Genomic DNA, 6,744 nt, shown 5'->3' on the forward strand with positions numbered 1-6,744 from the left:
GGGGTCGGGGGGTTCCCACAGGCGCTTCCCAGGAGCATCTTCCAGCCACCAGGATGGAGAGATGGCTGTTACGTCGGAGTGGGAATTTTATGTTGTGCCTACTGAAGGTGCGATGGCCCGTTATTTTGCGTTTGTGGAGTTTTGTGAACATATTTTGTGAATTTTGTGTTTGCAGCCTTGTCACCCCTTTAATAAAAGCGCTGTTGATTACGCCGGGTCAGGAAGCACACGCCGCTTTTAGGATTGTGTTGGCTTCCCATGGGCAAGCCCACCAGGAGATGCTCTCGTCCAGGCACTGCTCATCATATTGAGGATCTCTCACCGTGCCAATCTCTCACCGAAAAGACTTTTTACCCGCTGCCGGCGAGCTCTGTCGAAAGCATCTCCTGCTGAGAGCCGTGCTGGTAACAGAACAGGTGAGCCGTGCCGCTCGTGATTTAGAGGCAAGTTTCCCAAGAATAAACCTTGTTCAAAATGCAAAATCTGGCTCAGCAAGGGCACACCAAGAGCTTCTTCGAGTCATTCTATGTAGGAGCATTTCCTTCAGGGGCGGACAGGGTGAGGCTGTGACTGGGCTTCCCAGCCTCCTGCTGCAGCAGGAGCCAGCTCTCTCTTCTGTGCTCTGACTGTTTCAGGCTTCTCTGGGACAAAGTGAAAAAGATCTACATCCCCTTAAAGCAATTACAGCTACAGCAGTGACCGCAGGAATACGCTGTTTCCTTATTGAGCAGGCTTGCCCAGCTGAGCGCTCCTGTTGTTTGGGCTTACCTCAGTGCATTTTGTTTTGCTTTTTTTTTCTTTCCCCGCATTTTATTCTGTAGGTTCTGCAGAGTATTGTACAGACACTTGGTGCAGGGAGTAGCAGACCTGCACTTTCCAGAGGAACAGATGATCTTGTAATGCCTCTGGTCTCAACAATCCAATTAGGACCATCACAAAGATCCTTTGAAAAATCTTCTCTTTAAGTATCTCAGTCCCATGGAGCGATGAGTCACTCCTGAAAACCCAGGCACAGAGTTTTTGTATTTTTAATGAGAACTGTCCTGAATGTCTGTGAGCCTCCAGCGAAGCTGGATGTTGGCACGTTCCCATTTTAGTAAGACTTCAACAGCTGAAGTGAACACCGACAGCTAACTTCTTACCTGCTGCAATAACCTCAAATTACTTTTCTGTGGGGAACATTGTAATGCTTGCAGGCTTCTGGATGCTGTTATGAGACATCCCCGCAAGAAACTAAGGGTTATCCATTCTGCCAGATGAAGGTGAGGGGGTCTGGGTAGGATGTGGGGCTGTGGGGAAGAAGGGACGAGGGCTTTGGCACGGTGCATGGGGCAGCTGGGGACCACAAAGCTCCCATGGGTGCGGAACACGGGCTAGAGGGAGCCCAGCTCCAGGCATGGCTACGAAGGAGGAGTAAAATCATTTCAGGTCTGTTGGCAGCAGATTTTCCTCTTGCCTCAAGCTCTTGCGCACAGCTGAAGGTTTAAGAAAGGTGGTGGCAAGCTCTCCGGGCTCCCTAGGACCGAGCTGGGCTGGTTTTCAGTGCTGCAGGCTGGAGTTTCATGGTTCCTGAAGACTGCTGGAAACCCTCACCCAAAGAGCAGCTGAACAGCTTTCTACAGTGCACAGCACAATGTGGCAGGGGCTGGAGCTAATGAGGAACACGGAGCTCCCCTGGTGTGGGAAAGGGCAGCATCTGCTAGAGGCAACCGGAGACTTCGCTTCCTCACAACCGACAAAACTCCCGGTTTGTATCTGCATGCGCTGACAGGTCTGCTCCATGTGGTGATGTGTTCATCAAAGTACTCCCTGAAATACAACCCGAGTGAAAAATACAGTTAAAGTTTGCTGAAACTGACGTTTCTGCAAAACATTTATTTTCAGCCGTGTCAGAATATTTCACGTTCATTGCTGTTTTGTTCATTTCACCTCCAGTATTAGCATGTTCCACACAACCTCCTTTATTACAGAGAATTTTCCTGAATGCATTCAAATTGCAATCCAATGCGTACTTGAAAAAGTCACCCTCCTTTACAAATTACTCCGCACTTTAAAAACTGAATTTTCGGGTTTGTAAGGAAATGGTTTCTGTGAAAAAAAAAAAAAAAAAAAAAAAAAAAAAAAAAAAAAAAAAAGTTGTGATAGGTTTAAATTTCACCAGCTCTGTTATTAAACAGTTATGAATCCATTGGCTGTATGTGGCTGCTGAATGGAAATTACGACAATCTCGTGCTGGCCCAGGTAAGGAAGTGGCAGAGGTCTGTAAATCAGGGTTTTTCCATCCCTGCCGTGGATGTTGCAGTGTTGGGTTTCTTCACGCTTCACTGATTTTCTTTGTCATTATGGGAAGCTCTGGCAGGACAGTTTCTCCTTTCATTACCGTCTAACAGTGAACCTCCGCTGGAGTCCTAGGATGTTACTAAAACGAGTGCAGGAGACAAAACGTCACTTGCAAATATATTTGCAAGCTTATCCTCAGCCCATTTTTGTTTTGTCCATCCTCGTAAAGTGAGCACCTCTGCCAAGCAGCCCTCTCTGGTCTTGGAACAGTGCTGAAGAGTGGGTTTAGAGCTAGAAATGGGCCTCAGGAATACAATTTGCACCCAGATTTGGATCCTGACCTTATTTCTCTTTAGCCGTTCAAAGGCATGTGCTCATTAGTTGATGTGAATCCATCTCTGTGGAGCTGAAAAAAAAAAAAAAGTGAGGTTAACTGTAAGTCACCTACTGCTCAGCTCTTTTTTTTTTTTTTTTTTCCTTGTCCAAAGGACAGGTTCTTCCCCAGGGTGTAAAGCTGAGCGGGTGCACGTCCTGGCTGGGTTCCCACCACCGGCTGCTCAGTGCCACGGGACACTGTAAAGCTGCAGCAAACGGCACCAGCTCAGTACTGGGACTCTCTCACCTTGAAAACTTCTACTGACATTGTATGAATTTTTAATTATTTTTTTTTTTCCTCTCCCCATAGAGGCAATTGTAAAAACTTGCCAGTGATGCTGCAGGGAGAAGATCTTTATTGAAAGAAAAAATAATGTATTAGTGTTGCAGTTTATGAGCTGTGTGGTTGGAGAATTTTGTCTCTTACAGGGGATTTTTGGCAACCAGCTTTGCTGAAGTAAATTTGATCGACGTGGTGCTCTTGGCTACGCGTGAGGTGGAGAAATATCAGCGGTGTCGTATACTGAACCCTACCAAGGATGCAGCTCCACTGCCTGTGCCCCATCGGACCTGTCCTCGTCCCCTTTTCCTGCTGCTCCAAAGGTGAGGAAGGGCCACGGAAGGGGAGGGTGCGGTGTTTTGTGGTGAGTGTCTCCTCGCCAGGGCCGTTACTCCAATGCTTCTCAAAATTGAAGTTGACTGTCATTCTAACGTGCTCCAGGGGTCAGAGCAATGACTTTGTTGTCTAATTAAAATGGTTTTATATTATGAGCGAACCTTGCTGTATTAATGGAAGAAGAAACAGAATGATCTATCATATCGCCTCTTTAAATTATTTTGTTTAGTATCTGTGTTGGATATTAAACGTTGAGTCATAAAATGTGTGGCTGCGGAGAATTTCAATAGGCTTGGCATCAAGGTAAGAGAAAAATAATAAAAACATCCTCGTCTCTTTTATAATACAGCCCCGTGTAACCGGGGAACACTAAAGCTAAAATGACTTTTTGCCAATAATTGTCTTTTGGTTCTTTAAAGCAATATAGTCAAACCTCTGTAGACTTAATACTACTGGTTATGGGATTTGTATCTCTGCTAAATGCAAAATTTAATTCAGCGTTCAGTTGTTTAAAATTTAAAATCTAAACTTTAGTGTGTCATAAAAATTGGACTGCTTCTCGTACTTATTAGTGTGAGGAAAAAAGTCTGTCTAATTCAATAGAATTCATGGGCACTGATGCTACGTTGGGGTTTATTAAAGAGAAAACATTGGTTTAATATATAAACCACAAAAAGGCTGCAACATTAAGGAAATTATGCAAATGCAATTGTGTAAAAAAAGAAACCGTATCTGCGTTACATGAAAACCTAGAAGGGCTGTCCCTTACCAGATTTTAACTGTGAAGGTTATTGTGGCTTGCACGGCGTTACAGGTACGTGCACAGTCAGATTGGGTTGCGCCGCTCCTTCTCCTGTTGGCAGCACGGGCCCAATATGTGAGCGCCTTATGGAAAGGAAAAATCATAGATTTTGGAGACTCCAGCAGAACTGAAGCTTCATTATGCTCGGCGCTGAGTCTATATATAGCCTGGCCGTCCGGGGTGCTCTGGTCTGCCAGGGTGTGCAGTTGGGGTGCGGAGCTACACCCACATGGTGTGAGTTGTTGTGTGTGTTCACCGCCAAGAAACCACAGGTCCCAGGGGTGGTTTGGAAGGCAGCGAGGTCCCGAGCGTGGCCTTGGGGGCCGTGGAGGATCCATTGAAGGGGCACAGGGTCCTTTCCTCACGTGGGGAAAGGGTGGGAAACCATCTGAAGGGTTGTCTTGGTCAGAACCAGGAGGTTCTCCACGGGCGGCCCAAGATATGCCCCTTTCTTCTCCCTTTCAAAGAGTAGCTCTGTCTTAAGTTGGAGCAGCGTAACAACAGGCTGCGTTTAAATTAGATTGTCTCCAGTTTGATCAATGCCCTGCTCGAGGCCGTCATTTTCATGGCACTGATAGCACAGCATTTCACAACTCCATAGAGCGCACCCGCAGCTGAGATGCAGTCCCCAGTCTTTTCTCATGGCGACTTTGAAGAGGTTTTGTGGTATCCAGGCATCTTCCTGCTGCTCAAATAATATTCCCATAAAATTTTATAGTGCCATTGGCAATGGCCGTAGCAGGTCACACGCAATCGCTCACCCTCTCCCTAGAGTCCCGCCGCTGGTGGCCACTGAAACCTCTGCCTGGCCAGCTGCTCTGGCATCTGGGAAGGGAACCTGTGGCCATCACTTTCCTTTGCTCACCCGTTACAACTATCTGCCCGGTTACCACGTAGGTTCAGCCTCGTGCGTTTGAAGCATAAGTGGAGAAAGCGGATATGCTTGCAAAATTCCTTGTGCTATTGTGAAAGGGTCGTAGAAGGATCTCAAATGGATGTTGCCTCCGAATTTTGGTGGGCCCGTGAAGATTTAGTGAGTCGAGGATGTAGACCTCTCCTTCTGCCCCATCAAAGGTTTTTTTTTTTGTGATCTGGAGCGTTAAATCCCAATTTACAGATGAACGGGCAGAGAGAGAAATAATTAGAGTCATATGGGATATTTTGTACTTTTGGGGGAAAATGTACTTTGAAAATCCCATATGTGAATTTTCATTAAATAAGTTTCATTTAGAGTAAGTTCTATTTTAAAAAGTTACTAAACCTTGAAAATGCTGTCTTTGCATTTAATACACTAAAATAGTAAAGATTCCAAGACACTTTCACAGATTTTCATGAAAATATTCATAAAAGATTGGAAAAAAAAATAAATTCTAAAAGTCTCCGTCATTCCAGTAAGAGTCTACTAATAAGTACATCCTCCTTGCAGCATCATGCAGACTTTTATGGAGAAAAACTGACATATCATACCAATACTGGCACATGTTAAAGAAGATTTAAGATATCTCAGAGCTGAAAATAAAATGAAACAAAAATGCATGAGAATAAACTTCACATATCTGAGAAAAGTTTTGAAACGTAAAGACGTGGTCTAAATAGTTAAGTTTTCATAACACTACATAAAACCATGCATGGACTATTTCACTTCAGGCTGGAGAAAATCTCCCTGAAATTCTAATGAAGTATTCATAAAATATACATGACAGATGTGCAGAAGAGTAAAGAGGACACAGCCAAAAATTCACTGAAATTTAAGATTTGAGTTGAAACAGCCCTTATTGAGAAAACAAAGATCTCTCTTGGCTGCCCATAGTTTGAAAGTCTCTGAGTCACCACTTTGACAGCTCTGGCCCCTCTCCCCGAGCCCTTTGCATTAATTTTTCCACGCTGTGCAGCAGGAGTTTGTGGCACAAGGCTGGCGGTGTCTCAGCAGCCTTGTCGTGAAGCAGTCTCCTTAATAAATACCGCTAAAAAAAAAAAAAAAAAAAAGTGAAAATTGAGTAGATGGGGAAAAAAAAGTTTTTATTTTTCAATGCCTTGGTCCGATAATTTTTTTCTTTCTTTCCTCGCATAGGACAGTAGCGATGTGCCGCCTCCCCTGAAACGGCCTCACTGTGTTGGTGCCGTTTGTGACAGCAGGTGGTGAAACGGAGGTTGGGGCAGGCCTCCCCCTCACATCTTCTTGTTCTTAAAACTCACGCAGACTTTTTCCTAAAACCAGTTAATACCTGTCTGCCACTTGGCGGGTCCTTCCTGCCCCAGGGACCCTCAGCGCCCGGGTGATGCCGTTGGTGGCTGCTGAGGGGGGAGCTCTTGGGGTCCTGTCCTGGTGGTCATGACCCTGTTCTGCTGCTCAGCTCAGCCCAGCGCCCAGGACAGCACAGACCTGCCTCATGCACCCTTTAGCAGCAGAGGTAATGCAGGAAAAATAGGAAATAATAACGTAGGAAACTTTTCTAGCTAAATTTAATGCAGACTTGCTGCTGCTCCCCGTGTACTGCGTAGCTCCGTTCCTCTGGCACTGAGGGGACAAGGAGAGATTTTACTGTGGTGTTAGACTGTTACCCCCGTCAGGCACGACTGGGAAGGTCCCTGCATCCCCTCCTGTGCGGGACATCAGCTCCAGCCTCTGCGTCGAGATCAAAGGGATTTTTTTTTGTTTTTTTTTGGTTTT

Source organism: Athene cunicularia (assembly GCF_003259725.1).
Source record: "Athene cunicularia isolate RWA chromosome 6 unlocalized genomic scaffold, athCun1 chr6_part1, whole genome shotgun sequence".
Lineage (NCBI taxonomy): Eukaryota > Metazoa > Chordata > Aves > Strigiformes > Strigidae > Athene > Athene cunicularia.